Source organism: Lichenostomus cassidix, chromosome 1Ab (genome assembly GCF_008360975.1).
Source record: "Lichenostomus cassidix isolate B80296 chromosome 1Ab, HeHo_3.0, whole genome shotgun sequence".
Lineage (NCBI taxonomy): Eukaryota > Metazoa > Chordata > Aves > Passeriformes > Meliphagidae > Lichenostomus > Lichenostomus cassidix.
Window position 1 is genome coordinate 340203 of NC_139481.1, and position 24798 is coordinate 365000.

The window sequence follows — 24798 nt, forward strand, 5'->3', positions numbered from 1 at the left end:
AGCTTATTAAGAAAATGAAGGCCTGTTTTTTTTCCCCTTGTCCTGTACTGCATGTATGCTTGTGCCTGCAATTGTTAAAGTTATTGCTTGCTTTGTACCTAATTAGTGTCCTTGGAATTAAATGAACAGCTCTGTATACACCTCTAGCTCCTGCAGCCATGTTTGTGCATTGAATAATTGATTCTACTCTGCTAATCAGATAGGGACATAATGAGCCAGTTTAATTAAATGGGGATCTAACCTGGTGAACACTGGGAAAATATTTGCTCATTTACTTAGTAAAAGGCCACAGTTGCTTTTCATTGGATGGAAGGGAAGGTTATGGAAAGTAAAGTAGGCTTTGAAAGCAGAAGCAGTTCACTGGCTGTCTACCCCTCGCAAATCAGGCTACTTGAATAGCAAAAGGGTTTAGCAAGCTGGAAAAAAAAAAGCTTAATCAAAGGGCCAGGAGACGTTGAAATTGCTGACAGGTTTCCCTGCCTCTCCCAAAGGTGTCAGCATCACTGCTCGGCTATGCTCTGAGGCAGGTTGCCTGGTCTTACAGCCCTCAGTGATCTGCAGAAAAAATTCCTACTCAGTTCCTTGCCAGTTGGTGCCTGAGAAACTGCAATAAGGTAAGACTCAGTTGCAGTTTATCTTCTTGGTTAAAGTGCTTAACTTCAGGTGCATTTGTGTTTGTCTTCAGTGAAACGTGGCCATTTATCCTGATGCTTCCTTATGAATCATTCTTTTTTGCTCTTCAAGTTGTTTCTGTGAATGTTGGTATCGATATGAAAACAGGAGGCAGTGATTGGGGGAGCAGGGGGAGGAGTGCTGCCAGGAGTTACGTAACTCTCAAGTTTTTTGGGTATTTTGAATAAGCAGCTAAAGGCTTTGAAGATAACATCTGATCACTTTCAAACTTTAAAGTGACTGGAGCAATAATTTGTCTTTAACGCCAGCTAAATCTTTAGAATGGGAAGATGATTATGGTCTCTAAATGCAAAAGATTACCCACATCTTCAATGACAGCTTAAGTGAAACTTACAGTCTTCCCCATAATCTGCAAAAGGTAGCTAAATACACATCTGTAATTCTAATTGCACATCAGACCAACTTTACCTGCAGGGATAAAGTAGTGCAAGGCCAATCCAGAAACAACATGGTGCTCATCTGCTGTGGTGTACTAGGATGAAATAGCATATTGACCCTAAATCCATACTCTGAGTAAAAGCAATTGTCATTCTGCCACTGTAACACCTTGTTGCCAGTGGCGATGTAATTAAAGCTGTGAGGACTCATTTTCCATTCTTATCTCTTAAGCTCGTCAGAATCAGAAACTGTTTGTGGTAACTGAGAAAACGTTCTACAAGGCTACATGTTTATGTATGAATTTTTGGTAGTCTATTTTTGTGGGACAGCTCTAAGCATCTTATTTCTGACATTCATTCTTCTACACTATATATATATATAAAATACAACTTGTGTGTGGAGATATATATGTAATTTTATATATTTGATTCATATACACACATATAGATAGATATATAGGCACACACGCATATACAGTTTAAATTTTACTCACCCCCTTTTCTCCTCTATTAAAATTCCGAATGGCTAAGAGGATTTTCTCAATTTAGTCATACTTTTAATCTTCACTGAAATGAGTGATGACTTCTTATAATAAAAAGTTGACAGGCTTACATTGCGCACCGGTGGATTAGTTTCCCTTGGTGATGAGGTTTTCTTTTTTGTGCGCCGTGTGTCTGTTTGATGGAGGTTTAACAGAAAGCATTTTGGCAGAAATTGGATGCAGCAGGGATCATCTGGAGATGGCTGCTGTTCGATATTAACTGCACACAGTAACTTTTTTTTTATTTATTTTTTTTTTATTCTTCAGCCAGGTGACAGAAGCAGCCAAAGTATGTTTTCTCCTACTGAAAGAAATAGAAGCATTTGGGGGGTGATTATAAAATCCAATGTATGTGCACAGTATAAACCTCCTTAAGTTTAATTTGCTTTTGGACATTTCTAACAAAAGCATGCAGGTAAGGTGTTCTGTGAGGCAAGTTATCAGACCCATGAACACCTGCAACACACACCTTTTTCCTTAAAAAATAAAATAACCTCAAGTGATCAGTTTTTCAGCATGGGCTGGGGGTTAATATGAGTTTACACAGGGATACTGTAATAAAAACTGTGCTTTCTTAGAATGGACATGAGCCTAATTATTTCTTGGGAGAAAAAAATCAAATTAATTTTTACAGCTTTTGAAAGTTTTGCCAGGCACATGGGGGCACAAACAAATGCAATTGCTTCCCAGTATCGTCAGCAAGGCTGCTTTTTAGGTATGATAAAGGAACAAGACCATTTCAATGTCAATTTGGGAAAGATCTGCTGCTTAATTTGAACCACCTCCAAGTACTCTGACATCCATGTTGCCTCCTGAAATCTCATTTCTGTAACAACTTCCTCATTAGGTTATAATTCTGTGCCAGTCATTGTACAGAACACAAAATTTAATCTGTTTCCATGAATCCCAAGTAGGACTGAGCAGTCAAAGGCAGCTTTTTTCCAGCTCTTCTGAGGGCAAAGCCAAAGTCTGACCAGGTTGTTCAGGAATTGCCTTCACTTGCTAGGTCACCAAAACCTGCTTTCCCAAGTGCATCTGAAAAAATTCCATCCAAACCATGGGAATTGTTTTTAAGACTTTTGAAGTTCATGCTGTTCTGCCACACTTGCATCTGAAAGTGTAACTCTTCCAAAAGACTTGTGCCAGAATTGGTCTTTCAGAAAAGCTGCCACACAAGTACTACATGAATCCAATATTGGTCAAACCCAGATTCACAAATAATTCCAGAAAAACCAACAGAAATGGCTTAATGTGTTTTCAAGTATGCCATGCTCATCTTGAATGCTCTTAAAATTTGGTTCTAGGTGTCCAGATATGATTGATATCAATTCTATTTCTTTAAGGAATTTGTGTCAAGTGCCAAATAGTTACCACTAGGAAAATAATGAGTAGCATCTGAGCACTTTAAGCACTTTAGAATTTTATGTGACACTTTAAAAATGTAATTTGTTTTTTTTTCTTCAAATAGTAAAAAACAATAGTCTCTCTTCCATTTCACTGAACTTTTGAGAACAGGAGCAATAGGTTTATAATAGAGATAGGAAAAGCTTAATCTGCACTTACCTCTGGTTCAGACAGCCAGCAGTGACAATCCTGCTTTCCTTGTCAAGTTTCAAGAACTCACAATCCTTAATTTAAACACTTGAGAAATCTATGGAGCCTGTCAGTCTAGTTAATGAAGCCTCCTCCTTCCCTTTTTTAAACAAAATCTGACTTTCTTTAAAGACCACTTAAGGCATATCTCTGATTATACAAACAGGGTCTGTCCTAGAAGAGGGAATAATCCACTAATACCTCCTTTGCCTTGTTTCCCTCACCACCCCCAATGTTGCACTGGAGGAGCAGAGATTCCTTAGAGGTAAGGAGCTCATTGCAAATAAACAATGTGTTCCCCTTCAGCACAAGGACAGTTCAAGGCTGGATCCAAGTCACTGCTTTGCTTAGAGCTTCTTGGTCTTGGGTCACTTAGACGGTTATGGACATGAATTTATATTCCCTTGCAATTTTCTTGCATATCTATACAAATATTCCCTTTTTTTTGGATGTTTGCACGACTTGAAGCTGCTTGCTCAGCATCACACAGCATATATGACACAGGAAGAGATGCTGTGCATTCAGATGTTCAGAAAGTTAGACCACTTAATTAGGCAGACTTTGGCATCTTACCACTGGTTCTCTAGAATAGTTAAAACAAATTATTAGAGAGATCAGCTGTTGAAGTGACTGATACCTCACTGTACTAAATTCTGTGAAATATGTACTGACATCTCTTTCTTAATGAATTTACAATCTCTATTTGGACAAAACACAGTAAATTATTTTACGTAGGTTATGAGATTGTACAAAATTGTTTTTCTCTTTCTATTCTGTATTATAGTCATGGAAATCTAGAAGGAAAAATGTGTATTGCAGGAACATGAGATCACATAGTTGGGTTGTTTGTATAAGCTATTTAAATGTGTAAAATTAGTAAATATTAATAGTCAGATTGGCTGCCCATCGGCAACAGTCAGTTCTGATAATAATTCCTATGGCTGTCACAATAGAAGAGAAACTTGAGATGAAATATTTACATCAACATTAATTAATATAGCGTGAACACTAATGACTTCATCATCTGTATGCACTGAGAACAGATGATGTGAAATACAGCAGATATGAAAGAATTTATAGCCCTTGCTTACTGAGAGTGGCATCACAGCTGGCAGGGAAATTATGACCAAACCAGGGTGGAATTGGAGGCAGGAGGGAGGAGGAGAGATTTGGAGAACAAGTTCAGATCAAACGTGAAAGATGTGGAGCTCCAGAAGGATCACAGAAAACCAGAGGTATATGGAATGTGTCACAGGAATGGGAAGATGCTCAGAAGGTCAGGGAAGATTCCTATAAATGCTGAGATGAGGCAGCAGCAGGTGAAGGATGTGAGAGTAGAATTTCTTTAGTGAAGCCATGGGCAGGAGAGACCTCTTGGAAGTAGAGGCAGATGGGTGGCAAGACAAGGTTTGTGTCAGAAAAGTGGAGCCAAAAGATGGATGGCAAAGTTAGTGAATGGTGGCTCAGTAGGACAGGAATAACAGCAAAACAACTGTATTGAGTACTATGACCAAACTTTGGAAGGAAGAAGCAAAACAAGTCACTTTAGCTATCTGAAGCTTAAAATAATAAGGCTGCTAAAAGATCAGGTCAGGATGAAACACAAATACAGGATGACACCAGTTGAGAGCACAGAAGTAGGTTTCTGAATCAGTAATGTAAATATGGTTCCATCTCTTATGTGAGATCAGCCAAAAGGTTTTCATCGGGTTTTAGGAGGTATCCAGAAATTCTCATTTAAAATACCTTTGATGGAAGGCCTCAGACTTATCACTTGGTTTCTAAGTGTGTGATAAAAACTCCAATTTAATACCATAAGGCAGAGTAAATATTGTCTTTTTCATGTATAGGACTGTCATTGTAGACTTGGACATTAGATGCTTTTACTGAGGCTTTGGAAACTTGGCTTCTGAGTGCATTGTATTTATAAAGCTGTGGAAGTCTTTCATCTAGATGTGTAGCTTGATGTCTGTTTTAATTTTCAGAGAACTTATCCTGAAGGATTTTCAGTTCAGTTAACATTGTTGATAGGGATTTTCTATTCGTGCGCTGCATGTACAAAGCCCAAATCTTTAAACGTCTTAGAAAAAAATTAGTATATTTTAGTATCAAATATGAAATGGTTGAGCTGTCCTTAAATTGGAGCAATTTTCATCTCACTGAAATTCATCATTATCACACCTCCTGGAAAACGAGAATACTCCAGGCTGTGGGCTGGAGATAGCTGCAGACTTTCTGGTGTGAAAAAAGTTTGCCCAATATAAAGCAAGAGCTTTACCTGCATGCCAGAAGGTGCATTTGTGACACTTGTACACCAAGATCACTGTTAAAAAATGGTTATGAATTTCCAGCTTAGACTGAAATTAAAAGAAAACTGTCACTTACCAGAAATGTTGCTTTTTATCCAACCCCTAGGAAGGATAGTTTTGGGATCATGTCTTTTCATTCAATCTCATTTGCGTTATCACTGTCTTTTAGAACTTTTTCCCACTCACTTGATATTCAGCGTTCTGTTAGCATTTGTCAGTCACATTTTAACTATTTCTCTCCCAGACTGCATTAGATCGTGAAAAAGATACAGATAAAGTTTATTTTTGGAGGAGTTCACAGGTAGAGAAGTCTGAAGTTGCAGGTTTGGATGTATCTCTCCACAAAACTGACAAGAATTAGGGTGAAACCCCAAAGCCCAGGTGCAAAGTGCTGTCCCAATGTCCCTGGGTGGATGGGTGCAGCCAGGTCCAGGAGGCTGGGGAGGAAAGGCTGCCCTTCACTCAGAGACAGCACTTCCTTGACCACCAGCCTCACAAATCCCATTTCGCTCTCCACATGCTGACCTGAAATCCAGATTGTGCTGGCCTGGAGTATTGATTCCAGTTTTCTCTCTGGCTAAACTTTTGAGCATTGTCCAAAGTGAAAGGTTTGAAGCTGACTGGTAGCTAATGTGATGCAGTTTCTTCCTGGAGGAAAGAAAGGGACTTGCCCTGAAAGCACAATTGATTAATTTAGCTAAGAGAAACATAGGTGCTCGGGATAAGTAATGCCACAGCTCAGAGCCACAAGCCAGGAGGAAACAACATTTAAGCTTACACTGCTTCTGGAGACATAAATTTGATTTCTGTAATGAAGGGAAGGGAATTGCTGGTGGGCAGGCAGTGGCTAAACCTCTGTGCTGTGTGGACACAGCACTCGACAGGGAACACCTCAGCTCCTGGAAGCTCTGTGTTTGAATCCATCATCACTTGCTTGTCAGCCAGGCTCAGGAAAAAGGCTCTTGGTCCCAGCAGATGATGGGAAGACTGGAGTGCTGACCCTCCCATCATACATGGAGTGCTGACCCTCCCTGCACAGCTGGGCCATGGCTGTGTGTCCAGCAGGGCCAGCTGGCTCAGGGCCACACTGGATGCCCACCCTGAGCCAATGCTCCTGCTGGAGTCAGTGCTGCCAGAGAGGTGCAAGTCCATTCAGAACTTGGCTCCATGTATTTCACATACATATTTAAAGCAGTGCCTTTGCACGGTACTTTCTAGCTTTATTACATGAATACATATGTTCCTGCTGATGTAATTCTCTTGAAAGGTATAAATAATGGATATTCTTCATAAGCAGTTGACCCCCTGGAAAGACTGAAATCAGAGAGAGGGAGTTTGAACTCCCTTGCACAATTCAGCTCTCACCTGCACTCAAAGCCACTGGATAAAAGTCAGTTAGAGGAATTCCTGTAATGTGTCATTGCCTGCTGCCTCCAGTGTCACTCTGGTCACTAACTCCAAGGAGTCTATTAGATGGAAAAGAAAGGGGGAGAGAAACAGTGGAAGTAATAGAGCTTGTTAAACTACTGCCTTTCGAGTCACTGGGGGCACTTTTATTCTATTTTATTTTAACCAAGGACAATCATTTTCCAACAGAAGAGGTCTTTAGCATCAAAACAGGTATGATGTGTCCGTCCTCCTTTTCCACAGCCAGCTACAAGAATAAAGGAAACAACTCTCAAAACATTGTCAGTTCTGAGGTGTTTTTATCCTTTGTGACTCAAAGACTGCCAAACTGGAGACCAAACAAGTTTAGTTCCCTCACAGTCCTCATTGCACTTAAATACAATATAGAAAAAATGCAGAAAAAACAGCAGCAAGGACTTAGTTTTCAAAAGGCTCATAGATTTTGCAAAAGTAAGAAACATAACAAAAAGCAAAATCTTGTCCCCTGTCCTTACCAATGTGTCTGATCTGCATGGTTGTAACTACTTCCAGTCTGCAGGTATGGGATTACCTTACCAAAAGAGCTGCTGCTTTACTTTAGGGAAGATTCTGCTTGTGCCTGGTTTGAGAGGGCTGGCTAGGGTTGGAAAGATTGGGAAAAAAAGACAGCTATAACTTTTATTTTTACCCTTTTTTTCTTTTATTTGAAAAGAAAATTCAGCTTTTATTTTTCCCAACTAATTTGAATTTTTCAGCTTTCCCATCCCACAGGCATTGTACCTTTTAGCACTACAAAGTAGTATAACAAAAGCTACTGGTTCAGCAGGAAAACAGGCAAACCAGCCCTTTGTCCCTCCTCACCCCAAAAAACTTAATAAAGCTCTGTTTAGAAGAAATACAGCTCGATTTTTATAGTCACAGGCTGTGATAAAGTCTGACTTTTTAAAAAGCATTGGTGTCAACAGAGTCTGACTCTGGATTTGCACCTTTGTAAATGAGATGAGGCTCCAGCCCTCTGTCTCTGTGTAATTTCCCCTCCCCATGGGTAGTTATAGTATAAACATATCCTGCTTCTTTCATACAGCCACCTGCCATTTTTGCTTTATTGCTGCCAGAAGGTTTAAAGGCAAGCTTTTAAATATCTTGAAAGTTTCCTGTTGATAAGAAAAGGTGGTTTTAGCACTTTTAAGTAAACAGTAACACACAAACATCACAAATCATGCTTTTTGATAGAATCTACATTAGCTACATGAAGCATGAGGGACATGACTGTGGGGGGAAGAGGAAAAAAATCTTCAATTTCTGGCTGGGAAACCTAGCAAAAATTAGTTGCAAAATGTGGGCTGGATATCTGCTGTTATATATCAAAACAATCAACCCAGAATTTGAAACAGTCTTTGTGTGTCTTTTGTGTGGGTAACACTTTGGGCAGTTCTGCAGGTGGGACAGATGGTTCTGCAGCAGATAACTAATACTCTTGAGCATTTTAATCCATTGAAATTCACAACTTGAAGGAGAAAAATACCTGTGGATGTCCAGGAGGACAAAAATCAGTTACATGTGTACTTGGAGTTTAATCTCTGAAATTTTACTGCAATTTCCAGACAGCTGACATACTGAGACTTAAAATTATTGATGTGTGTTTAAATTCTTTCATACAAAACAAGTCCATTCAACAGGCAGCAAATTAAAGTATTGGTGACCCAAAGAGAGGATGTTTATTATAAATCATATAAATCATGAGTACAATGCCAGCCCTCAGCCAGGGGCACAAGCCTGTAATATTAATTAAATAACAACATTTAAATGACAGCATTTAAATAACAGGAATGTCTTCTTTTTATTTGCATGGAGCTACCATCAATTTGCACAAGAGAAATTCAGAAAAATTTGGGTTAGAGTAAGATTTTTCAAGCTGTCATAGAAGAAATATTGTAGGAAGATTGAGATATGTATCCAATGGTGGGGGTAGAATATTTATCTTGAACAGGAAAATGTTGGGTTTGCAAGTTCTTTTCCTTTTTTTTTTTCCCCTTCTCCTGTATCTTCAAAAGAAAAAAGGAGAAAGTTCCAGTTATAAAAGGTATTTGTCAAGAACAGCCACCGGCCAGCACCACAAATGAGCAACTCCAGTGTGAAAACACTTTCAAAGTTCTAAATGAGTTGTCCCTGTGGTAATAAAGAAAGGCTGTTTTACAGCATGACAGTATGTAAGACAGCATTGTCAGCTATAGTTTATTTAAAGCACAAGGCCTGTAACAGGAAAATAATGACTTTAATAAAATTTACTATTGACTTTGTAGGCTAAAATCTTTCTGTCATCAGGAATACAGAAAAACAACCTGCCTGAAAGCCCTTCACTTAAATATATTCCTTTAATATTTCAAAGCAACTTGTGAATTTTTTTTTTAATATACATGCTACTTCAAAAGATACTGTAGTGGGGTGGAAATTAGTATTTTTAATAGAAAGTTGGAATTGCTTACATAAGGGAAAAACTGGTAATGACCTATGACACTGTCTACTGAAAGCAACATTTGAGGAAGCTGCAAAAGCAGTTAATGCAATTCCTTGAAAAGCTGTATAAAGCTATGTCACAAATGAATGATTTATAAATTACTGAACGTCCTTCTCATCTAGAGGATATCTTTTAATCATGCGCTGTAGTTTTCTCCGAGTGAACTCCAAAGAGCTCTCTGCAGAGATACACAGAAATCCGCAGCATGTTAACAAGGTTGGGGTCATTCCCAAGAATTGGGGGGAGGAAAAATAAAAAATCCTCACATTCGGCATGATTTTACTTTCGAACCAATTTGATTAAATGCACTATGGCTTGCTGGTAGGGTGTGAAAGGTCACGCCTTTTATATGAAAAACTGCAGAATTTTCATTCCTTTAATGTTTTTTTTTTGCATAGTTAAAATAAACTGTGGTAAAAAGTTTCCCAACAGCGTATGACAGCTCAATTTAGAGGTGAAACCTTTTAATAAAATCTCATGAAATGAATGCTTTGGTTTATGCACTCTGTTTGTGTTTCCCACTGGAGTGCTTAGCATTGTGGAGCTGAGGCTTCTTTCTTTACTGCTGCAGAGCAACATCACGAAGGAGAGTCTGGAGCTTTGGAGAAGGGAAGATGCAGCTTAGCTGCGGTAAAATTGTTGATGGAGGAATCTTAATTTACAGTGAAAATGCTTTCCTCTTGACTTTAAAAAAATGCTATTGTGCATTAATTTACATTGCAGATAATTAATTAAAAATGAAGAAAAATATTCCACAGAGGCTTTTTAGAAAGGACTCTGGGGTCCAGAAATAGTATTAAGAGGGGAACCAATTAAAGATTTATCTGAGAATGAATAATTTTGCTAGGACTTTGGCAGTGGAACTGGCTGAAGTCACATTTGTTGTAGCTTTGCCTTGTTTCATGCACATCCATAAAATCCTTCTTACGTTTGCTCAGGGACAGACATACCAAGGAAGAAGTAATCTTTCCATGAGAAAGCATGGTGCCTGTCTTCCCTAATATGCTGCTTAAGCACCACAGAATAAAAAGTGGCAGTACGTTTCCTAAACACCCAAAATTTTAAATGTGCATTTCATAGAAAATTTGGTTCCTTCCCATGAGCAGAAATGCAGAGTTCATGCACTGTTTGAGAGCTAGGATGGCAAAAAGGATGAGGACCAGAGCAGGACCAATCTGACAGAAACAGTCTCACTCCTTATGAATTACTCTGCCTCAGCCTCTCCATACATGTTAGCTGGAGCTGCCAAACATCCAATAAAACATAAATCCCTGGCAGGAAGTATCCCACTGGATGAATTCTGAGCTGTCCCCAAAACCACAGTCCTGCCAGGGTGTTGGCTGTAAAACAATTGCTATTTCAGCCTCCCATAGAGTCAGGAGAAGCTCTGCTGTAGTCTTTGCCCTCTGTTTTTATCTATACAGTTGATGATGTATTGTTTCCCAGGCTTTGCAGCTGGGAGTGTGGTTCTCCATGCCATGTTGTGCTAACCTTTCCTAATTTCACACCAAATTTCGTTCATTTGTTTGCCCTGGTCCACACTGGTCCAGACGTAGGTTCATCTCTGTCTATTGCCCTCATTTGGCAGTCATCACCAAGAATTTGGGGTTTGCTCCATTGTAATGTTAGAAGAGAGACTCTAAAGATATTTGGGGTTTTATAAATCGATTTGTAAATATCAAGGTCACTAAGAATTAATTACTACTCCTAAGTACTCAGGTGGCTTTGGCCCTGTAAAGAGTATAGGAACTAGAGAAGTTGCAAAATCTTATTTTTGTATTACCACTCAGAGACTCAAAAGTAAGAAGAAAGGTGTACTTTAACCAAATGTTTTAAATAAACTGTAAAATACAATGCAAATTTTCTGGGTGGCACAGAGGAGGGGAAAGGGAGACTAAAAGTCTCTCTTAAGATGGACACTTTAGGTGTTCCTCATTCACTTCCTCTCCCATCCTCTTTAATCCTCCTCCCAGATTGTGACACTAAGGTCTTAGCTTAGGAGTGACCCAATGTAAATGATGTGCTTCCACTTGATCTGTTGCAGGAATAGACCTCAGGCCTGGTATTTAAATCAGTATTTCACTTACTTCTGAAATAAGATGTTGAATCCATTTTTAAAAGATCCACTTGTCAAGCCATATCAGCCTTCAGAAATTTCTATTCTCTTCAGTGAGAAATGCTGAGAGCTCATTGCTTGGAGAAAAAATCAGGACTAAAGAACCTCAGCCTAAGTTTTAGAGCATGTCTTAGACTCAAACTTTTCAAAGTCTAGCCCTTACATTTTATTCAAACTGCAAGAGGATAGTTTTATTAATTTCAGCTGGAGGTTATTTTGTCTTTTATCTTATTTTTCAAGGCATGTATGAGCAGAGGGAAAGACTTCAAATCTATAGCTCATCAACTTTAAGAACCTTTTTTTTTTTAAGGCAGGATTCATATAATGTAGAATACAGGACATTTATTCATTAAACTCTTCCCTGGGGTCCCAGAAACTCCAGTCTTCCTATCATACACTGGGTAGAGGAAGGGAGATCAGGCAAGACAAGGTAAAAAACCCAGCTATTTTCAAGGAGACCTTATTATCTTTTAAGCCTTCTAGGGGTGTATCTACTTCATTCTGTGGTTCTTCTCTTTGCACTTTTCTGACACTGCTTTGCTGGTCAGTAAAGAGAGCAGCAATTATGAACTGCAGAAAACATATCATCTCCAAAATAAAAATTAACATCACTTGGCAAAGATGTGCCATGTAAATAGTGCTAACCAAAAATTAAACAGAGTCCTGAGAGGTGAAATAGGATGCCCAGGCTCCTTCTAGGCATATCTTCAAAGCCTGAAAAATAGCTAATGGCTTTATGTCATAGTGCCTGTGTGTGAGACATCTGAATTATCTAAGATACTGGATGGCTTCATTCAAGTGCATATGATCCTTAAGTATTTCCTGCTTTGAGGGATTACACAGATAATTAAGGAGACACTGAGACAGGTGCTCTGCTGGACCTCATACTTGCAAATATGAAAAATTGCTTAGGAATGAGGAAGTCAGGGGCAGCCTTCACTGCAGGGACTGTGAGATGGTGGAGCTAAGGATTCTGAGAGAGAATGAAGCAGGATCACAGCCCTGGGTTTCTAAAGAACAGATTCTGCCCTTCACAGGGACCTGCTTGGAGGAATCCTATGGGATGTGGTCTGTGAGGGAGGAAAGGTCCAGGGAAGCTAGTTGGTTTTGCAGAGTCTCTTCTACCAAGCTCAAGAATAATCCATCCCAGAGTTCAGAAAAGCAAGTCCAGGTGACAGGAGGCCTGCATGGATTAAGAAGATCCTCATAAAACTCAAACATGTGAAGGAAGAATATGGGAGGTGAAAGAAAGATCAGAAGGAATGCACAGACTCAATATGCCAGGATGGAAAAGCCAAAGCCTAGCTGGAGCTGAAAATCCTGCTTGCCTAAATCATTTTTGAGAAAACTTTTATTTTTCAGTAGGTGAGCTGCCTTTTCATTTTTCTGAATCTGTTTTGCAACTGAATAATAAACCAAAAAAAGTTGATTCCATTGTGTTCTACAATCTCAATGACCAAAGCATAATGCACTGCTTTTCCCCTCAAACCATTTAGAGCCAGGTAATTTGAACAATTCTAGCATCTTCCTTGCTTTTGTACTCACACAGTAGAACCCAAAATTATGCACAAGATTCATCAAAGCTGAGCTGTGTTGCTAAGAAGTGTGTAACTCAGATATAGAATGAGCCATTTAAAGAAGTTATTGATGCCAACATTAAATTTACAATTATTCATAAAAGAAAACCATTTGAAGAATTCCCCATGCTGCAAGTACACAAAATAGTTTGCTACGCATAAGAAGTTACATTTATTAATAGCCTTTTTTGCCAGAATCTCATTTCACCAAAGGAAACTTCATCCTCCAATGGGAATAGGAACCACATGAACGTCACAGATGCTACAAGTTTATTTACCATAACAAAAAAAGACATCAAACTATCTGATAAAAATGATGCTTCAAAGTAGGCAGCTGTCTAGAATGTAGGACACAAGAAAACTTAGATGTAAGAAACTTTTGTAATTAATGAACATTATTAACTACACCTTTTTTCCCATCCTTGGGTTCATACATACTACTAGAAATGCTTCATGCAAATCCTGTTTCTGGAACATTTGATTTATGTTACATATGGTGTCAAAAATTCTTTATTGATTGCCTGGAGTAAGTTCAGGCATCTTCTGTCCCAGGCAGGATCTCAAATACCCTGAGAGGCAAGACAAGAGCACCACTTTCCTTCATTTTCACAGTCCATACAAAGCATCAGAGACTGGAATAATTGGAAAAAGACTGCAAATATGGCTCTGGGGTAGTGCAAAAAGGCACCTCTGTACAGTCAGAACACCCTTTTCAAAATGTGTTCACATCACTTAGTGATATACTTTCGCTTAGGAAAATAAAGTTCTGTGGTTTTGAAGTTTTCCTCTGTGAGTACTTGATTAGGGAAATCATGCCTTCAAAATATGTACATCTGAAGAGCTCAGAACTAATGAATAGAATAGAATAGAACAGAACAGAATAGAATAGAGTAGAATAATAAATGAAGTCTGACATTTGGTAAACTCTGGTTATGGTTTATTGCCAGCTTAGGCAGCACAGAGCCCTGGCCTGTGGTCTCATTTTCTCTTACTGGTGACAGTGCATTAAGTGACAGTCCTGCTCCCAGAGCACATACTCAGTTTAGTTTCACCAGAAAGGAATACATTTCTATGGTTGGAGACCTCAGCACAGTGTAAACCATGAGGGGTGTGGATGAAGCTTTCCATGTCCAATCCCTCTCCTAGTCAGACTAAAACCCTAATGCAGATACACCAAGACAGTTCAGGGCTTTAGGTCTCTTCTGGTACATCAGGAGCTACTTTTCCCTGATTTGGGGCTGCTCAGTCTGCAGTTGAGGGACCCTTGACACACTCATGCTGACCTTCATGGCTCCAGCTTGGGTCTCAGGGTGCTAAACCAGCTGCCTCTGAATCTCTGTCCTCAGCAGGGCTTTGTCTGCCTTGTGTTTGTAGAGCTCTTCATGGTTCAACAGTAGCACTGTCAGGTCAATTCTCTGCTTTTACATTAAGCATATATTTTCTTTCTTCTTGCACTTCCATCTCCATAACAACTCGTTCTCAGCCTGTTCCAGGACTTAGCCAGGCTGCTTACAAGGTGATCAAACAGACTTATTCTGCCAGGGGTGTCCCTTTTATTTACTGTCTAATTGCAAAATAAGGCCCCCTTTAAAAAAATTTTTTTTAAACTCCAGTATCAGCTTTACTGACCAAGTCAGGCTGTTCTAAGGCCTCCATTCAAATAGTTCACATGAAGATGAAAATGGCAGAGCAAGCAGATGAATCTGGCTTCTCACAGCAGATGGATGTCTTAACTACTGACTCTTCTGAAATGAATGAACTCTGTTCTCTTCTTCTTCCCACTCTCGCTGGAAATTAAAATCTGGACCTGTGAAATTTTTTCCAATTAAAGTTTCAATGATTTTGGCATGTTCTAACAGAACCATTGCATCAAAAATGCCTTATCCATAATTGGTTGAGCCAACAGATGTCACATTATGGCTTAAGCCCTCCTGAGCAATAAGGATCAGAAAGTGGCATTTTTAATAAAAGAGCTTTTTCGTCACTAAACCCAAGACATGACCAGTAGATAGATTAATGTCTGTGTGCATCCAAGTTGCCCACAGATGGTAGGATAATCTTGGACTGGTTTTCTTGGGCAATGACTTGAGATTTTCTTCATAAAACATTTTTCTAAAACCCATTAAGATCTGTCAGATTAAAATAAAATCTGCAATGCCTTGAGGAGTCAGCAAAAAAAAACCCCTAAAATTATAAAGTTAATTCCTATTTATATGTCAAACTCAACTCTGGCTTTGTTTTCAAAATATAACCAGTAGCTAATTTTCCAGTAACCACTCTTATAGGCACTTGCAGAAAATCAATTGTGTAATTACAATAATATTTCCAATATATGCTTATTTCACATTTTCAGGTATCTTATCACAATTTCAAATCATTCTTGATATAAACCTAAACCACAATAAATAACACATCATATCCAAGGACACGTTTGGTCATTTGATGTCATAATTTCGAGAAATGTCACTTATGTTCTGGAAGCAAATAGGGTACCCTGCTTGTCGTTGTCTTTGAGCAGATATTTAGTCTATTGTATAGCCATGTACAGTCATTACACATGGGATTTCAGACCATTTTCCTTTTTGGCTTTTCCTACCCTGCCATGCTGTGTGCCAATTCAACCTTGTTCTGTTTGCATCCATGTGATAGGATTGATGCTGCAGGAAGTGTTCCCACAGCAGAGCCATTTTTATAGGGCTAACAACAGTGCTGCATGAAACTCGTCTGAGAGCCAGAGAAGGAAAAATCCTCCATGATTTCACTTGCCAGCCTTGCCAAAGAATTAATTCTAAAAACTAAATTAATTTACATAAACCCCATCTCTCCTGCTATTTTTTGTGATCAACATCAGATTATTTGTTATACTCTGTTGTCAGATGTCACTGGCAATGTCCCAGCATCAGAAAGTGGCTATGCTTACAGCAGAAGGAAGTTTGGTAACCTTGACAAATTTCCTCTGGTTGCCTTTACAAGAATTACATGCTGCTGTGGCCAGAACAAGCAGTGTGCTCTGATACATTTTGTTGGAGGCTTTGATGTCTATCCTCATCAAGAATAGGGTCTGGATAGGAAATAGGAAAAAAATAGAATTTTGCATGCCACATATTATATATTTAATGCGTGTTGTCTTATTTGAATGTCTATATGTTAGGCTGTATACACAGCTCAAAACTGATGTTTGTGAAAGCCTTCAGAACAAAGAGAAGAGTTAGAGAAGGTGGAATAATTTTCTGATGTAATTTGAAAAATCATCAGATAACCTGAGCAATAATGGTAGGTGGCTGAAGCATGGCCCAGATTGCTCAGAGGATCAGGGCTCAAGAAGGGGCATTTTAGTGTTCCATAGGCTTCTAGCACAGAGATAGACAACACCCTAAGAGGCTTCTCTTCTGCTAAAGAAAGCTTTAGCACATCTCAGACCCACAGGAGATAAAAACTCCACACCTCCCATTCAGCATGACCGCAGGGAAGGACAAAAGATGAAGACCAGAATGACCTCTTGTGCAGTTTTTGCAGTTTTACTTGGCATTTCAGAGTGTCCAAAACCCTCTTCTCACCTTGGCTCCCCCAGCCTGAAGTTCATCCAACCAGGAGGTCATTTTCCTTTCTGGGGTGGGGTTTTATTTCCTCTCAGAATTCCAGCCTAGATGAAAAAGTCTCTCCTTCAAAAGTTCAGTCAAAGCCCATGCCTTTCAATAAAAAATAATTTCAGCTTCACTGAGAAGTGAAGGTTTTTTCCTAAAGAAAAACATTTGGTTGAAAAACTAACAGCCAGCTGTAGATCTTACCACTTGTAAACTGCAATGCAGTCATGTTGAGCTTAAAGGCTAATTGCTCATGTAGCTGAACACTCTTTACATGTGCAACTGCACATCCTTCACCAAACTTCAAAAGAAGGGGCTTGGAACTGAAGATGCCTTCTAAACTCTTAAAGCCTTTATTCTCTGCTCAGATTTACAGTCTGCACAGGAGAGTTATTATATTTCTCCAACTGACAGCAAAGACTGCGCCAAAGTCTCCTCCTTCTCTTGATTTACAGGAATATAATAATTCTCAAGTCAACTGAGCTAAACCTGGTGTAAACAAGAAGAACCAGGCTCTGAGGAACAGGAGTGCTGCAGGAGCAGTCATCACTTTTAAAACATGGCAGCATTTCAGAAAAGCACTGCAGATGCTTTGGCTCTGTCCCTCATTCAAGCTGAGCATTGCTTTTCGCTGCTGCACTTTGCTTATTTCTACCAAGTCTCTTTAGGCTTTCATGTTAATACCTTGTACTTGATAGAAGATGAGTGTTTTATAATTAAGCACACATACATGAAATACCCAAAACTATATTAAGCTTAAACACATTTTCAAAAAGTTGTAAAATACTCTTGCCAGATTCTATACTCTCAAATGGATTAATCTGAAAAACAACTGGGACTCAATTTAGACCTTCCTGGCAGCAAGCAGGAGAAACGTCAAGCTCAATATTTTACTTTATTGAAGACCCTCTTAGGAGTCCATCAGAAAGAACTCTCTCTGCCTGGTAGCCAGCGATCAGTGGGAGGTAGTATTTAGTTTATTAATGTGGCTTTGATTTTTTTTTCACTCTGTTGATGAATAGTAGTAAACTAAGACCTTGATCCAATTTCCCTTTCTCCCTTTCTGCACAAAAGGCAGTGAAACATAGATAAAGGTAACAAGATCTTGCATAATATCAAAGTGCATTGGGTAGGTCCCAAGCTAACCAGACATACAGTTTATTTGTACACTAGGATGTCTGCATTAAAACATATGCACAGAAATGGAGCACAATTTAAGAGACCCTGTGCGGAAGTCAAGGTTAATTTTGAAATAACCCTTCACTCTCAAGGCAATGGTGTGGATTAGTAAGTGGTTTTGTTGCACAGAAGAGTGGCTTTCAGTGGTACTTGACAGGACAGGAAAACCATCAGAGTTCTGATCATAAATAGGCTGCAGCTTAGTTACCAACAATGGATTTTAAAAATAAACTGAGCCAATGCAAAAGGCAGAAACTTTTTGCCATGTGTTCTTGTCAATAAATCAGAATGAATAGCAGATTCAGGCAGAGATGCTGTCTCAAATGCTGTGATTCATGGCTCCCATCACATTACATTTGACTTATACTGTTATTTGTGGGGTTTAAGGTTGTGTTGCTGGGGAGTGAGAATATGTTGGGGTTAAAACAGCTGACTGGGGTAAAACTCACGTGGAATAAATACTCAGAGCTTGAAAACACAGTAGAAAGTAAAGGTAGCAACTCTTGACTAATCCTCTCTGACAGTGAAGCACATATGGAGTTCCTCACTTGCACTGATGGCTTCAGAGGGGCTCTGGGGTGCCTAACTGCTGTTGGCAGAGGTGCAAACACTTCACAGGCCATTCCACACAATTAACAAGCTAACAGGCAGGCAACTAATGCTGCAGAAAAATCTTGAGACTGATGCTCTGGCCTTCAGCAGAGACACTTCACTGGTAAGGTGTGGATTGCATAAACATCCAGCCCGTGTGGATCAAGTTTGCTGCACCTTGCTGGAGCTTCCACTCCACGCTAAGGGTTGAGATGGGATTTGAGTTGCTTTTCACTGAGGGCAAAATGAGGAAGAGTATTGATCCCAAGGGAAATCTCCATAACTTTAGCACTTGCAGTAGCAAATGAAAACCTGGAACATTGTCTCTAGCAGTGCAAGCAAGCAGAGACCAGGAAGAGACAGAAGTAGTGGTGGATATGTCAACATCTGTGGAAAACTAAGCTAGCTACCCTAAGGTTTGGTGTTTTGCAGTGATCTCAATAAATGGGGAACTGATCCCAACAAAACTGGATGATACATCTACAGTCAAGTGAAGCAGAAATACCCACTAGGAATACAGATATTACTGTACAAAAAACCCCCCAAACCAATGCAATTTACAGAAGTAGAGCAGTCGTTCATAGCCCTTGAAAAACCCTTATGAATATGCAATCTCTAATGATAATGAAAACATTAATTTGAAACAGGGTAATGTGTCCAAGTCTATGCAATTCAGTTTGTTTCTATCCTTCCCTCCATTTTGAGGGAAGCAGAAGTTCAGGAAATAATAAGTGGTTGCAATGATTTATTGACTCTCTGGTGGCTTAAGAGGATGTCAGAAACACTTTTTTTGGTTTTTTTTCTCAAAACCAGGAAACAACAATTAGACTGTGCAATAGAAGCACCTACATAGACATGGAGTCACTTTGTCCCATAAGATAAGCATTGAATAAAATACTTAGGAAAGGTGCTCCTAACTCTGCTCTCTGATTCAAGAAGTGCTGTTCCAATTTGAAAAAGGGGATTATTCCTAAGGGAAAAGTGCAATCCTTACTGAATTTTTCTTAATAATAGAGGGAATACAATTTGAGCACCCAAGATTTAGAAGTTTAAAGTGCTCAGGAAAAGAAAACCAGGTCTACTTTTAGTGGTAATGTGGAGCTCCTTTTTCAACAATGTTTTAAGATTGTTTTATTCCTTCCCCTGTTTTGTGGGGGCTGCTATAGGACATCTGTTACTTAAAATGGCTACTTTCCTTATTACATATTGGTAGGTCTAATAAAATTGTGTTTATCCACAGATATATAAAACAAACAGCATTTTTCTGGTATTTATATATAGTATTTACAAGAAAGGTTTCCAGTGTGGAAGTCAATCCAACCTAATCACAGATTTTCTGTCACATTTACCTTAGTACCAGGACTCCTATCCATCTAGGAAATAATTTCTTGTAGAGATACAGGGCCAAATTCTCCTGTCAGTTACACCAATATGCACTTGGAGTGCCTCCAAATTAGCTAAAAATCAACAGAGGTAGCTTAATATGTTCTGGTGTAAATCAGAAGAGTATTTGGCTTCTGATCTTTTCATAATTATTCAAGAGTAAACAGCTCTCAGTTGCATCACAGGAGAGCCCTGGAATGTGAAATATCAGAAAATGGTAAATACACTGAAACCATTAAATCAAGGAATTCAGTACAAAATGCCCTTTCTTTAGTGCTTCACCCATTGTCATTTCTTGCAGAATACTCTTTCAACCACTGACCTGCACCAGGACAGCCCCAGGATGCTGCTTTATTATGTTTGGTGTGTTGTAACTGCCAGGGCATTATGAGATAAGAGTTTGTAGCAACACATGGCAATAGGGGATCTGAGCGCCCATGCTTCATTACTTCTTGACCTTTCAGATGATACCCAATTGAAAAAGGATCAGCTTTTACATCTGGCAAAAGCCTAATTTACTAATGTGCTGTCCTCCCGAGTCGCTGCTGCAATACGTCAGCTGAACTTGGATATCTTGACCCCTCTTATTTCATTGTTGCTCAGTTATTTACTTTTGACATGCATGCACAACCTTGGGGTTGCTTTGGAGCTGCAAAATTTGGGGTAGAGGCATGAGTGGACTTTGTATTTGAAGTGAAAGCAAACCAGTGATGGATTTTTAACCCAAAATTCTCAAGGCAGTCATTTACCAAAAAAAAAAATTAAAAACAAAACAACCAAATAACCACTGGACAAAACCCATAACAGAACAGGAAACAAACAAACAAAGAAAAACCCCAAAAACCCAAACAAACAAAAAAAAACCCAACCAAAACCTCATGCATTGTCAAGAATTTAACTTTGCTCAAAGCCTTGGCATATTAATGAGTTCATTGCTGCAGAATCTTCTGCCCACAGTACCTTCAGAAGAAAGGAACTGATGGTTCCACATCCCACCTGCCCCATCAGCTCTCTGCCCCACACTGTTTGCAACTGCAGACAAAGAGAATTTTCTGAGCTGGACCAAGGTGGGGAGATAAACCTGGTCTTTAACTCTCATTAGAATTGTGTCTTTTCAATTAATATTTTCTTCTGTTATTTTAACTCATCTCAGTTTCTGAGCTCCAGATCACTTCTTAAACCTCAGAAATGTTGGTGCAGAAATGACTGCACAGGAGTGAGGATATGGGAGAGAAAGCACAGGGCTGTGGCAGTGTCAGTCTGAATTGGCTCAAAGTAACAGCGACCACAAGACAGTGTTTCACAGAAAACATATGTAATGACAGCAAAAGAAACTATTTGCTAAAAATTAAATGTCATCATGTGATCACATATAAATTTTGCTTCGTTATTAGCCATCTGCTTCTTCTGAAAGTTACTCATTTCAAAGCTTGAAGCTATTAACCACCAAATTTCATTTCTGGAATGGATTCATTCTCCCAGCCTTTTATTATACACATAAGAGTATGATCCTACCCCGAATATCTGGAATACTGAAACACAGAGTATAACATAAGAAATTATTGTAGAGAATTTTTTTTGCATAAGAAGAACTCCAGTGAGCAGTATAGCCTTATATCTTCCTTTGCCCATTTTTTTTTCTTGCCTAGCTTTAAGGGTGTGTTTTTTCACAGCTGGCTAATATGGTCTGAACTCAATCCCTTTCCTGAAAACTTGGGCATTAGATTTCAAAGGCTTAGCCTGCTTGGCTTTCCTATAATGGGATTTAGTCAGTTTTTCCTCAGTAAACTGGGACAAAACCAACAGATGGTTGGGAAATAGGTTTTTCAGTGTCAGAAATCACTTTACCTGTAGTAGTTACCAATCCATAAATTACCAGTCAGCTTTTCACTCAGGACTGGTATTTGCAGACTTGAGAGAGGGCAAGGCCCAGGTTAGCCTCCAGCACATCTTTTCATTTGTGAGACCCAGAGGATGGAGAGGACAGAGGCAGTAACCCCATGCTGGTGCTGCTACTCCTATTTCCTTCTGAATGGCTTTATTGTGTGCATTGTGATGTTTCAATCCATAGGCAAGCTACCCTCAGTACATGCTGAGCAAACACCTAGGCTTCTTTCTTTGAATGATATGTCTCAGATCAAAAAGATCGAAGTCAGGTCCATGTGCACTTTGGGAACTGTCTGTGATTAACAACATTTACTGGCAAAGTCCTTGACATCTCCAGAGCCAAACACGAGAAGTCCAGATTTCCCCCAAGAAAGATTTTGCAGAACTCCTCTCAGGTGAGGAAGGCATTCTGCTGCAGTAGTCACACACTGCCAAGGCTTTCAGAAGGGACAAAGAACCAAGCAGCTTCCTCAAGACAGGCTGAGAATACTATGGGAGTGATTTATTGTCATCTGCAGGAGCAACTTATACTTTCTGTCTTCTTGACTCGTTCACAGAGATGTTCACCAGCCATTTCAGAACCATCTGATTCCATGCAAAACTGCCATCCTATGGATATAGCTAAAATTGAAATAAAGAGCTGTGAGTGCAAGCTGCAGAAAAAGTGGGAAGAAATCACAAGGTATCTAAAATTTTCTGAACCAACTATATTGGGATTCCTCATGGCAAAGCTTGTAATTAGGCAGTGCAAAATTCATAGTCCAGGAACAAATGTAGAACATCCCTATCAACTATTTCTCTTTGTCTGGGATCCATGAAAGCAAAGTTAGTAGAAAAGAATGAAAGTGAAGCCCACATAGGAAAGAATATGCTGAACTGGTTCTGTAGGAAAGAAAAAGTCTGCCCCACGTATTCTTAGAAAAGTGTGGTGTCTATTATCATAAGCATTGCCATTTCACAGAGATGGAGACCACACATTTAATTCTTTTCTATAGCTTTTTTTAAAGGTGGTTTCAAGCTACTCTCTGAGGAGCAGAGCTGGTTAATTGTAGCCCTGCTGGATTCCACATATCACAAAGGGCTCAACAAGAGCTAAAGAAAGAGAGTTTAATCAGATCTGGAAAAGATGGTTCTTAATGGAAGTGAATTCTGCAGAGGATGATAATCATTAAAACTGAGGAGTTAATCAAAAATCCTAAAACAAGAAGGGAAATTTGAAGCATCCACAAAACATTATCTCTCCTCCAACTCAGATCCTCTTAAAAAGTAGGTGAAATTAAAAATAGAGCAAAATTAATAACATGTTTCAAAAGCAAAACAAAAAATGGTCATTTCTCAGTCACCTCCTCAGCCACAGAAAAGGGGAAGTTCTTATTCCTGAGTTAGAATCACAGGACAGGTTATTGCATGGTGATTACTTTGAGACGGTGATTAAAGGAGTAATTTAAAACACTAGGATTACTAAAGGAAAGGGGAAGTTAAAACTGCCTTGGGAAAATTATTCCACATCCTCTACAAAGAAGGAAAATAACCTATCCTTGAATGCCACTCTGGAGGACATAATTAAAGAGGAATGAGAACTCCCTAACAAAGGGAAGTGTTTTAATGGGGCAATCCATGGAGCTCTGTGCCTCAGACAGGGAAAAGCAGGAGTGTGAGGTGCTGGGCAGGGGAGTGCTCAGCTCCAGCTCCCAGGGCTCCCAGGGCAAGCTGTGGCCCCAGAAAACGAGGGGAGTCCTTCAGCACAGCATCACTGCCCTGTGTGCCCCTTTAGTGAGGAAGTGCAAGGCACTTCTGAGACTCAGTGATGAGACTGCAGCTGCTTCTTTGCTGACACCCTTCTTGGCCACCTGCTTTGCCAAGATGATTTTAGCACAGCATCATGAGATAAAAGAATGAGCCTGTGCTAAGCTTAAACATGCTAAGTCACTGAAATGTAAAATATTTTTGTCCTCAATTACCAGTACTAATGGCTTCCTGCCTTCTCCAGCTCTACTGCCCTGATTTTTCAGCCTTGGTATTCAACCTTGCCCAGCTAGGAAAGGCCAGTGCTGTGAGCAGTGTGAATTCACAGTGACCCAGCTTGGAGCAGGAGGCTGGACTGCCCAGACTGCCCTGCCTGAATGACCATGACTGTCTCTCTGGCCGAGGTCACTGTAATGTGAATTCTCTATCACAGAGAGTCACATTATCACACTGATTTCAGAGAAGATCTGTAACAAGGTAGAAGACAGTGTTAAATGGATACAACGCTTTTACTAACTTTTAGCTGTTGTTCAAAACATCGATGAAAAGACTTTGGACAAGTCATGTATTTAGGAAAACATTTTGAATAAAGAAAACAAAAAAGTGTTTCCTCAGAGAGCAACCAAAATAGAAAGTTAAGGCAAATTCTTACAGGGGTATGAAATGAGAGCTAATTTAGAAGAAATATCTTTAAGCTTGATGGTTTGTGTCTTGAAGCAGTAGCCCCAAATAGCACAAAAGCTAATGTAAATCCTACATTACTAGTTTTAGGGGTTTTTTTCACCCTACAAGTATACCATCTACCTCATAGCTGGTTACAACCTGCATTTATTGTACATGCCTGTCATACCTCTATTTAAGGTATTAATTTCCAGGCTGCAGTCTGAAACATCAACTCTTGGGCCACAATAACTGATATAATGGCATCTCATCTTCATAATAAGATTTTTTTTTAAGCTGCATACCTTATCAACCCATCCAGCAGGCAATAGCTTCCATCAAAGTATTTAAATTTGCAGCCACGACCTTAATCTGTTCCTTGGGAGCCCAAGTGCTTTGGGATTGCTTACTGTAAGGGAATGTTCTGTATAACACTGCACTTTTCAAAAAGTTTTGTCACACTTAAAACACCCACCTACACCTCCCCAGTGCCATGTCCTGTGCCAGCCCAGCTCCCATCTCCCGTGGAGCACAGCAGGGCAAGGATTGCTTCTGCCTCTTGCCCAAAGCATGGGGCAGAACCACTGAGAATCTGCACCAGGGACAGAACCTATTGCTGCTCCCCAAGACTGGAAGCAGAAATGTCTTGGACACCTC